Source organism: Phyllobates terribilis, unplaced genomic scaffold (genome assembly GCF_046119375.1).
Source record: "Phyllobates terribilis strain yellow unplaced genomic scaffold, ASM4611937v1 Scaffold_5__5_contigs__length_657084704, whole genome shotgun sequence".
NCBI lineage: Eukaryota > Metazoa > Chordata > Amphibia > Anura > Dendrobatidae > Phyllobates > Phyllobates terribilis.
In genome coordinates this window covers 270,225,480-270,236,727 of record NW_027362765.1, presented here as the reverse complement: position 1 = coordinate 270,236,727, position 11,248 = coordinate 270,225,480, and positions in this window count along the sequence as shown.

Here is an 11,248-nt window from a genome sequence, read left to right as displayed (position 1 = left end):
TTAGCTCTGAAAAAATATTTGGGCTTCTAGCAGTGTGTGGGACTTGTTCTATTAGTCCTTCTATACTGACCTCCAGCAGGTTGCAAATTGAATATAATTTTTTTCTGCATCTAGCTCTGAAAAAATATTTGGGCTTCTAGCGGTGTGTGGGACTTGGTCTATTAGTCCATCTATACTGACCTCCATCAGGTTGCAAATTAAAAATATTTTTTTTCTGCATCTAGCTCTGAAAAAATATTTGGGCTTCTAGCAGTGTGTGGGACTTGGTCTATTAGTCCATCTATACTGACCTCCATCAGGTTGCAAATTGAATAAAAAAATTTTCTGCATCTAGCTCTGAAAAAATATTTGGGCTTCTAGCGGTGTGTGGGACTTGGTCTATTAGTCCATCTATACTGACCTCCATCAGGTTGCAAATTAAAAATAATTTTTTTCTGCATCTAGCTCTGAAAAAATATTTGGGCTTCTAGCAGTGTGTGGGACTTGGTCTATTAGTCCATCTATACTGACCTCCATCAGGTTGCAAATTAAAAATAATTTTTTTCTTCATTTAGCTCTGAAAAAATATTTGGGCTTCTAGCAGTGTGTGGGACTTGTTCTATTAGTCCTTCTATACTGACGTCCAGCAGGTTGCAAATTGAATATAATTTTTTTCTGCATCTAGCTCTAAAAAAATATTTGGGCTTCTAGCGGTGTGTGGGACTTGGTCTATTAGTCCATCTATACTGACCTCCATCAGGTTGCAAATTAAAAATAATTTTTTTCTGCATCTAGCTCTGAAAAAATATTTGGGCTTCTAGCAGTGTGTGGGACTAGGTCTATTAGTCCATCTATACTGACCTCCATCAGGTTGCAAATTAAAAATAATTTTTTTCTGCATCTAGCTCTGAAAAAATATTTGGGCTTCTAGCAGTGTGTGGGACTTGGTCTATTAGTCCATCTATACTGACCTCCATCAGGTTGCAAATTGAATAAAAAAATTTTCTGCATCTAGCTCTGAAAAAATATTTGGGCTTCTAGCGGTGTGTGGGACTTGGTCTATTAGTCCATCTATACTGACCTCCATCAGGTTGCAAATTAAAAATAATTTTTTTCTGCATCTAACCCAGCCAATAGTTTTGGCCTAATACCACAGTTTGGCCACTCAGCTCTGCTCGGTTACCATCCATTGTTTTTTTGTGCAAACAACTCCAGAGTTGTGAATTAGTTAACCACCAAAATGAGTGGAAAAAGGCCTGCTGCTGGTGGAAAGGGGAATAGGCGTGTTGGGAAGGGGAAAAAAGGTTGTGTCCGTGGGGTAGGTGCAGAAGAAAGACCATCTTCCAGCCAAACTAAAATGTCTACTTCTTTTAGCGGACAATGTGATAAGATCCCTTTCTTACGGCCACGCCAATCGCTACAAATTCCAGATGAGGCACAAAAACAGCAGGTGCATCAACGGATATCAAGTGCTCCTTTAAGTGGGCTCTCCTCCACATCAACTTCAACATCACAAATACTCCAGTCCTCAAAGGTGTCACCCAAATCGCACTTGCTTCCTCACAGCTCCCAAATCTCCAGCTGCCCGTCTGAGTATGAGGTAGAACAGATGGTTGAGTCTGCAGAGCTGTTTACTCATACTATAGCCTGGGAATCAGAGGTCGACTCCAGCGCTTCTGTGAATCCAGACGAGGAAATGATCTGCACTGATGCCCAGAATCTTTATGTGTCGGATCCAGGACCAGACGCAGAAGGTTCTGACCATAATGTAGACCCTCATTCCCAAACTGTAACTCCTGTTGGTGGAGACAATGAGGAAGACGATGATAAGACTCAAATACCTGATTGGAGCGACAACTTTAGTTTTTTGTCAGGGCAGGAACAGGTTGGCTCTGAGGACGACGGGTGTGATAACGCACAGGGTGATGATGATGAGGTCGGAGATCCCACTTACTGTCAACCCACAGTCAGCCAAGAGATGAGGTCAGCAGAGGAGGTGGAGGAAGATGCTAGTGACGACGAGGTCAGGTTGCGCCTTCCTGGACAGAGACGTAGTACTGGAAGCACGTCAACAACTGCATCCTCAAACACAACTCTGCCTCTCACCACAAGTCGTGGTGGCTCTTCAGGTCGCATGGGTGCTAAACCTTGCATAGCCTGGGCATTTTTTCAGATCGATAAAGATGACCCAACTCGTGTTATCTGTAACATTTGTCAGCAAAAGCTAAGTAGAGGCCAAAAAATACATAGTTTGAGTACTTCATGCATGAACCGGCACATGGACATGAAGCATAAGTTGCAGTGGGAAGCTCAGTGTGCTACAATGCGGTCTAGCCGGCCGGGCCAACCACCGTCTGCCATATCTTGTGCATCCGCGGCCTCTTCATCCTCTGTGACTGGGGGGACAGCAGTCACACCTGTTTTGGGGCGCAGACCTGCCACCTCTTTACCCGCAACAGCCAGCGTGATTGGCAGGTCATCATTTTCTTTGGAGGTGGTAACACCAGCTGGTCTTGAGCGCTGTCCGACATCGATAGCACCACCTTTGGATCAAGGCAACCTAACATGTCCGCCTGCATCTTCCTCACAGACCGGCAGTTTGCCGGGGACACCCTTATCAACCCCGTCTAAGCACAATAGCCAGCCCTCGGTCCCTCAGATGTGGACAAGTAAAAGACCATTTCCTCCTAGCCATGAGAAAGCTAAGAGGTTGAATTTCACCATCTGCAAGCTCTTGGCTACAGAAATGCTGCCTTTCCGCCAGGTGGACACAGAGGATTTTCGAGACCTTATGTCCGTCGCAGTGCCCCAGTACCAGATGCCCAGTCGGCACTACTTCTCAAAGAAAGGTGTGCCTGCGCTCCACCAGCATGTCGCACACAACATCACCGCTTCTTTGAGAAACTCTGTGTGTGACAGGGTGCATTTCACCACAGACACTTGGACGAGTAGGCATGGACAGGGGCGTTACATGTCGCTGACTGGGCACTGGGTAACTATGGTGACAGCAGGACAAGGGGCTGCTGTCCAAGTCTTGCCGTCCCCACGAGTTGTGCGTCAATCCTCTTTATGTCATTTTTCCTCCACTGCTTCTGCCTCCTCAACCTCCTCTCGGTCTTCCACCTGCACCCAAAGCCTGTCTGGTCATGCCACAAGCTTTCTAACTGCGCAGAAGGGATCCTGCACACCTCCTTACTATGCTGGCAGTAGGGTTCAACGTCATCAGGCGGTTTTTACATTGAAATGTCTGGGAAATGTGAGTCACACAGCTGAGGAGTTGTGGTCAGCTCTGGAGAACCAATTTCATGAATGGTTGTCTCCACTGGACCTGAAACCAGGGAAGGCCGTGTGCGACAATGCTGCAAACCTGGGTGCGGCCCTTCGCCGGGGCAATGTCACACACGTGCCTTGTATGGCTCACGTGTTGAACCTGGTTGTCCAGCAATTTTTAGCCCACTATCCCAGACTAGATGGCCTTCTGCAGAGGGCACGGTCGCTGTGTGCTCACTTCCGCCGTTCGCATCCCGCAGCTCAGCGACTTACATCTCTACAGAAGTCGTTGGGCCTGCCACTTCACCGGCTAAAATGCGATGTGCCTACCCAGTGGAATTCAACTCTGCACATGTTGCAGCGACTGTGGCAGCACCGACAAGCCCTGGTGCAATACGTTCTGACGTATAGCCTGGGCCAACGAGATTCAGAGGTGGGGCAAATCACGCTGGAGGAGTGGTCTCAGATCAGGGACCTATGCACCCTTCTGCACAGTTTTGAAATGGCGACGAAGATGTTTAGTGCTGACGATGCCATTATCAGCATGACTATTCCGGTGATTTACATGCTGGAGCACATGTTAAACAGAATTCGGAGTCAGGTGGTGGCACAAGAGGAGGTGGAGGAAGTAGAGGAGGAGGAGTTGTATGCGGAAGGGCTAACATCTGCAAGGTCCAGACGGTCGGCAGCACCAAGGCGGCAGGCATGTGAGGGTGGGGGAGATGATTTTACCAGGGCGCATGGTAGCAGCCAAACTAGTGAGGAAGGTGCAGGAGCCCAGGAAGAAGTGGAGGACGAACTGATGGAAGACTCATCAGATGAGGGAGACCTTGATCACATTTCTGTTGTGCGAGGTTGGGGGGAGAGGACAGAGGAAGGAAGCATGATTGCTACCTCGCCACCAACACAACAGGGACTTGGTGCTCCTGGATGCGCAACACACATGAGTGCCTTCTTGCTGCACTACCTGCAACATGACCCTCGAATTGTGAGAATTAGAAATAATTCTGACTACTGGGTTGCCACACTGTTAGATCCCCGGTACAAAAGTAAATTTGCAGAAATTATTCCTGCCATAGAAAGGGATGCACGCATGCAGGAGTATCAGCAGAGACTGTTGCAGAATCTTACATGTGCTTTTCCACAAAATACCAGTGGTGCACGTAGTGAATCTCACAGTTCCAACTTGCCAACCGTGGGACCGTCAAGTGTTCAGCACTCAAACCGTAACAGAACCACAGTATCTGCTGGTAACATCAATTTTGCGGAATCATTTCACCACTTTTTTAGCCCATCCTTTGCAAGGCCACAGGAGACAAGAAGTCTGACACATAGTCAACGCCTAGAGACGATGGTACAGGAGTATCTCCAAGTAAACATTGAAGCCACGACTGTGTCACTGGACCCTTGCTCTTTTTGGGCTTCCAATCTGGATAAATGGCCGGAGCTAGCCACTTATGCCTTGGAGATCTTGTCATGCCCCGCAGCCAGCGTTCTGTCTGAACGTGTGTTCAGCGCTGCTGGTGGTGTGCTGACAGATAAGCGCACGCGGCTCTCCACTGATAATGTAGACAGACTCACGTTCATAAAGATGAACAAATCATGGATCCGAAACGACTTTTCTACCCCTGTGTCATCCTGGGGAGAGTAAAAGCTTGATGATTGGTTAAAATCACCCTACCAACCGTTTTAAGCTTTCAAATTACTAATCATGTTTATCTGTATATTGACTGGAAAATAATTTGGGCTTTGTAGCAGTGTGCAGCACTGATCCTATTAGGCCATCTATAATAAGCTTCACCAGATTTAAAATTAAAAATAATTTTTAGCTGCATCTAGCCCGGAAAATAATTTTGGGGCTCCGAGATGCGCAAGACACATAAGTGCCTTCTTGCTGCACTACCTGCAGCATGACCCTCATATTGTCAGAATTCGAAGTAATCATGACTACTGGGTTGCCACACTCTTAGATCCCCCAAACTTTTCGATCAACCTTTTCATTTTAATAAAGACCAAAAAAATGGTCATTTTTGAAATTATAAGCATTAGCAGGTTGTTAGAAACTGAAATCAAACAGTTTTCAACTCAAAACTTTATTCTAGGTGATGTTACATTTTCACATAGGACCCCTTGTTCGAAAGGAGCTTCTGAACTCTCTCGTCCATTGAATTTGTCAGGTTTTGGATGGTTTCTGCTTCAATTGTTTTGCATGAGGACAGAATACCCTCCCAGAGCTGTTGCTTAGATGTGAACTGCCTCCCGCCATCATAGACACTCCTTTTAATGATGCTCCAAAGGTTCTGAATGGGGTAGAGGTCAGGGGAGCATGGGGGTCACACCATAAGTTTGTCCCCTTTTATGCCCATATCAGCCAGAGATGCAGATGTTTTATGTGCAGCATGAGATGGTGCATTATCATGCAGAAAAATGATCTTGCTGTGAAATACACGGTTCTTCTTCTTGAACCATGGCAGGAAGTGCTGTTTGAGAAAATCCACATACATTATGGAGTTCATCTTTAGCGCCTTCAGGGATCCTAAAGGGGCCGACAATCTCTCTCCCCATGATTCCAGCCCAAAACATTACTCCACCTCCTCCTTGTTGGCGCTGTAGCCGTGTTTGCGTGGGGTGTCCATCAACCAGCCATCCTCCACTCCATTCATCTGGACCATCGAGCGCTGCACGGCACTCATCCGTGAACAAAACAGTTTTGAAATCAGTCTTCATGTAATGTTTGGCCCACTGGAGCCGTTTCTGCTTGTGTGAAGTGGATAGAGGAGGTCGACAGGATGGCATATGCACAGCTGCAAACCTCTGAAGGACCCTGCATCTTGTTGTTCGGGGGACGTTGGAGGCACAAGCAGCTTCAAAAACTTGTCTGCTGCTATGACAAGGCTTTTTTGCCGCTGCTGTTTCAACCTGACGTAATTGCCTGTAGGAAAGAGTCCTCAATTTGCCCTTATCAGCACGCACACGTGTGTACTGTGAATCAGCTACATACTTCTTGATTGCCAAGACACTTCATCCTGATCATCGCACAATGTTGATTGTAGTCATGCCTTGACCTAAACACTCCACAATTTGTTGCTTCTCAGCAGCCGACACATCCTTTTTCTTTCCCATTTTGGCAGAAAATGTAGGCTGCTTAATAATGTGAGAGAGCCTTCTTAAGTAGTCTTGCCTTTCATTGGACACACCTGCCAAACTAATTAGCACAGGTGTCTGCAATTGCTTACAGTGATATAAAGAGCCCTGACACACATCACCATCAATGAGTTTAACTGACAAACAAACAAATTCTTCCCTTATCACTCCTAAACACTTTTTGCATAATAATTTGGAACGCGGTGTACATGTGCTTTTCCACAAAACACCAGTGGTTCACGTAGTGAATCTTACAGTTCTAACTTGCCAACCGTGGTCTGTATGGAATTGTTCAATAAAGGGCCCAAAATTAAGATAACATAGATGGGAGAGGTCTCTATGAATAGGAATTCCTAAGTATTTGATACCCTGTGAGGGCCAGGCAAAGGGAAAGTTGGACTGGATGGAATCCTATATGGATTTAGGGAGGGAGACATCGAGGGCCTCAGACTTCGCTGCATTGATTTTAAAATTTTACCATGTAACAAAGTGATCTATTTCAGCCATAACAGCAGGGATGGATATATGTGATTGAGTGATATATACTAGGACATCATCAGCAAATAGAGAGCACTTGTACTCGGTGCCTCCCACCTCAATCCACCTAATATTGGGGTTATGGCGAATTGATGAGAGCAGGTGCTCCGTCACTAGGATGTATAAGAGAGGGGACAGAGGACATCCCTGCCTTGTCCCATTGGTGATTGTGAAAGGTGATGAAAATGTTCTGACGCACCCCCTGGGCCTTGGGACACCCGGAGCCGGACCCTTTTTGGTGGATGCTGGTGGTTGTAGTCTTCGTGGCGGCGATCCGGTTCCGTGGCTCAGGGCGGTCAAACCAGTGGCGGAACTATTTATGTGGTTTTGATGTTTAAATGTCCGACTACGCCACCCGTGGATTGCGGTCAGAGTGAACCGCCGCTACAGGGCAGACCGCTAAGGCTGGTGTTGTGGGTGCAGCAGAGCGTAGCATAACTCCCCACGGGAGGAGTATAGCCTCAGGGCAGTGTATGCGGAGGATGGGGGTGATGGTGCAGGGCAGCAGCAGTAACGACACGGAGTCAGTGATGCAGTTCAGGGCCTTTACTCACAGTTCTTATTATCCAGACCACGTCTGCAGGTAACGGCTGCCCACGTCGTACTGTGCTCACCAGGTGAGGGGCTCAGACAACTCCCAGATAACTTTGGAGCGCTTCACAGGACCCCCTTTGTGTGTCCTTTGTCTGGCCTTTCTTACCAACACTTCTGTCCGGCTGCCTCGGGCCTCCTCTTGGTAAACTTGGCGCCAGTTTCCCTGACCCTATGTGGTGCCTTCCTAGTGGGTGGAGCAAGGGGCTGCGCCACATAAAATGTCAGAGCCTCCGGTTTCTAGCTGAGGGTCGTTTCCTGCCTCCACTAGTTCGGGGACCGGTCTCCCCCTTTGGCCTGACCCCTCCACGCAGGTGGATTCGGGCGTGCGGTGGCGACTCGCCCGTCCGCACCCCTGGGATCCCTTCATTCCTCGTTCCTGGAGCCTTCTCCGCTCCTCTTCCTTCCTTCTCCCTCTTGCAGGCCTGGGCCTCTGTTACTAGGCCCGCCTCCGGAGCAGAGCTCATGCAGAGCCCCTGCTCCCTGCCACTTCTGCTCAGACTTCTCTGCACTGAACTAAGATGGTGCCCACCTTTTATACTCCCTTCTCAATGCACCCAGGAACTGCTTCCTCCCTGCTCCTGCACTGCAGGGTTCCCCTTCCTCAGTGTTCCCTCCCCCCACTCCAGCCAGGGACAGGGACTGTCGTGCCCATCTCAGGGGCATATTGGTCGCCCTGCCCCACGGCAATGTGGTGTAATGCATGCAGGTGTCGGGTCCTGATCCACACTCCATCCTTATCTGAGAGTGAGATATCACACCTCTGGGTGAGGTGCAATACGTCTGTAGCAACCGAGCCCTCGGTGCTACAGTTCCATTTATCTTCAGCCTAGGTGACGTATTGTGATACAGGGCCGTGATTTTGGCTATAAAAGGGTCCCCTAGACCCCTACCCCAAGCTTTTTAAGAGAATCATATATGGCGTGCCAGGAGACTCTATGGAATGCTTTCTCAGCATCCAACGAGAGTATCTACTTACAAATTTTTAACTGCATCTAGCCCAGGAAATACTTTGTGCCTAGTAGCAGTGTCTGCTAGTCAGCGGATTATCCCGGCTGTTAAGCAAGCTACACCACCTGTAGTTTGGACACTTAATTTTTTCAAAGGAAATGCTTCGGGACCACGGGATACTTAGTGAAGAGCATCAGGAGGCACCCCAAGGCATAGGGGCTGGGACTGGCACTAGGATGCCTTGCGGTGGACAGCCGAGCTCGATCCTTATAAAAGCTTTTTAACTGCAGCAGCTTTAGTGGACGCTACTGGAGCTGGAATTACGCGGCTGCTGGCATGAGACTTGCCCTCCAATAGATCCTTGTAAATGGATTTAAAGTGTATTCATTCAAATTAGAGGGACAATTTAAATTAAAAAGCTTAGAGCTGCCTTCACCACAGGGGGGCTCTCTCGACCCACCAGCGGACAGGCACCAGTATTGGGAGAGGGGGGCTGGCCGTCAGGGTTCACCGCGGCTCTGGCACAAACCCGGCGACACGGAGGTGGCACGGGCAGGAGCGGACTGGCCGTCTCGGCTTCTCACTTTTTGGATTTTAGAAGGGCATGACATGCCTATATCTGTGTCTCCCCCTCCTTTTACTCCTCCACCTCTTTTCTTTTCGCATGACTATATGTACTTGTCACTTTTCCATGTGTTAGTTGTGTCTTCTGAGCAGTTTGTCAGCTTTTGGACACCTTTGAAGGTGTTTTCTATGTGTTTCTATGTGTTTTTGTTTGCCTGCCATTGGTTTTAATGGTGTTCGAAGGTGTTCGACGAACAGTTCGGCGAACACACGGGTGTTCGACGAACCGAACCGAACTCGAACACTACGGGGGTGGCTCAACACTATAGAGGAGTCAAAGTATTAGTTATAAAGCCTTGTCACATAATTAGCAAATAAATGATAGATCTGTTCTTTATTAGCTGATGAAAGCTGTAAATAACAGATCAAACAATTATCGCATGCCTTTAAGCCACATTACAAGTGTTTCTTCTAAGAGTAAGATTCTGTATTCTAGACATTAAACAGGACAAGACAGACTGCAGCTTGTGCCTCCTGTTTCCTGGGAGCATTCCTGATCAATGTGTATATGTTTCTCTTTCTCTCCTCAGGTCTCCCTTATGGATGGGAAGAAGCTTACACAGCAGATGGTATCAAGTACTTTATCAAGTAAGTAGTTGGGCAAAGCCTTGTAAGCAGTCTCAGTCACATCTGGCTGGGAATAGGTGAGATTATGGAGCGCGTGTTACAAACGTACACGGAGGAGGACATACTTGGCACGGAGGGAGTTGTACGTCTGCTAATGGCCGAGCTTCTTTTCAGGCAGAATTATTCCAAGTGCAAAAATGTGGTGTGTGGTCTTTTGGTGACCTCTACAGAGTGAGTGGTGCCGCATTGAAGAAAAACTTCCTTATATGCCTAGGAAGCAGAAATATGTCAATTACATCGTATTAAAAGGCTTCATCTGCTATAAATATGTCAAATGTAATTTAATTAGTTATTAATTTATAACAAAAAGAAGCCTGAACCACTTTTAGATGCAATAAAAAAAATACTTTCATATCCTTTGAATACTTTTAACGTTTAAGGCTGCACCCAGTGTCTGACAACTATTATGCAAAAGAAAATAACTTTCAGCAAAAAAAGTAGATTTTGATCTTGCAAGGTTCCATGTAACATTTTTCCTGCAAATGAACACTTAATTAAGAACTGTCCTTCAACAAACTTTGCTTAAATCAATAGTACAAGGGAATATACAAAACTTTGTGAAATATCTTATTGGAGAAATCTGCTTTCTTCTCCACTCATAAACCACTTCTTTACCATTACGGTTGAGACTCGATGGCTTAGCATTTTTTGCAATGTCTAAGTAAGGTTATGTGCAGAGTTTTTTGAGGCGTTAAAAATTACTCATTTTTCAAGTAGAAAACAGTTCAGTAAATGCTCCTTTTTTGGAGAGTTTTTTTTTGTGAAGCATTTCATGGAGCAGTTTTAAAACTTCTTGAATCGTTTTCGAAGAGTTTTTCACCCACAGCATTTATTTTCAGTTTTTTTTATTTGACATTGCTCAGCTTGGGGGGGATTCCATCAGGATTTCCTTTGTTCCAACTAGTTTTTTTTAACCCCTTTACAACCCAAGATGGTTTGCACGTTAATGACCAGGCCAATTTTTACAATTCTGACCACTGTCACTTTGAGGTAATAACTCTGGAATGCTTCAACGGATCCCCCTGATTCTGAGATTGTTTTTTCGTGACATATTGTAATTCATGATTGTGGTAAAATTTCTTCGATATCACTTGCGTTTATTTGTGAAAAAAATGGAAATTTGGCGAAAATGTTGAAAATTTTGCAATTTTCAAAATTTGAATTTTTATGCCCTTAAATCAGAGAGATATGTCACACAAAGTAGTTAATAAATAACATTTCCCACATGTCTACTTCACATCAGCACAATTTTGGAACCAAATTTTTTTTTTATTAGGTAGCTATAAGGGTTAAAAGTTTACCAGCGATTTCTAATTTTTCCAACAAAATTTACAAAACCATTTTTTTAGGGACCACATCACATTTGAAGTCACTTTGAAGGGTCTTTATGACAGAAAATACCCAAAAGTGACACCATTCTAAAAACTGCACCCCTCAAGGTGCTCAAAACCACATTCAAGAAGTTTATTAACCCTTCAGGTGCTTCACAGGAATTTTTGGAATGTGGAAGAAAAAAATGAACATT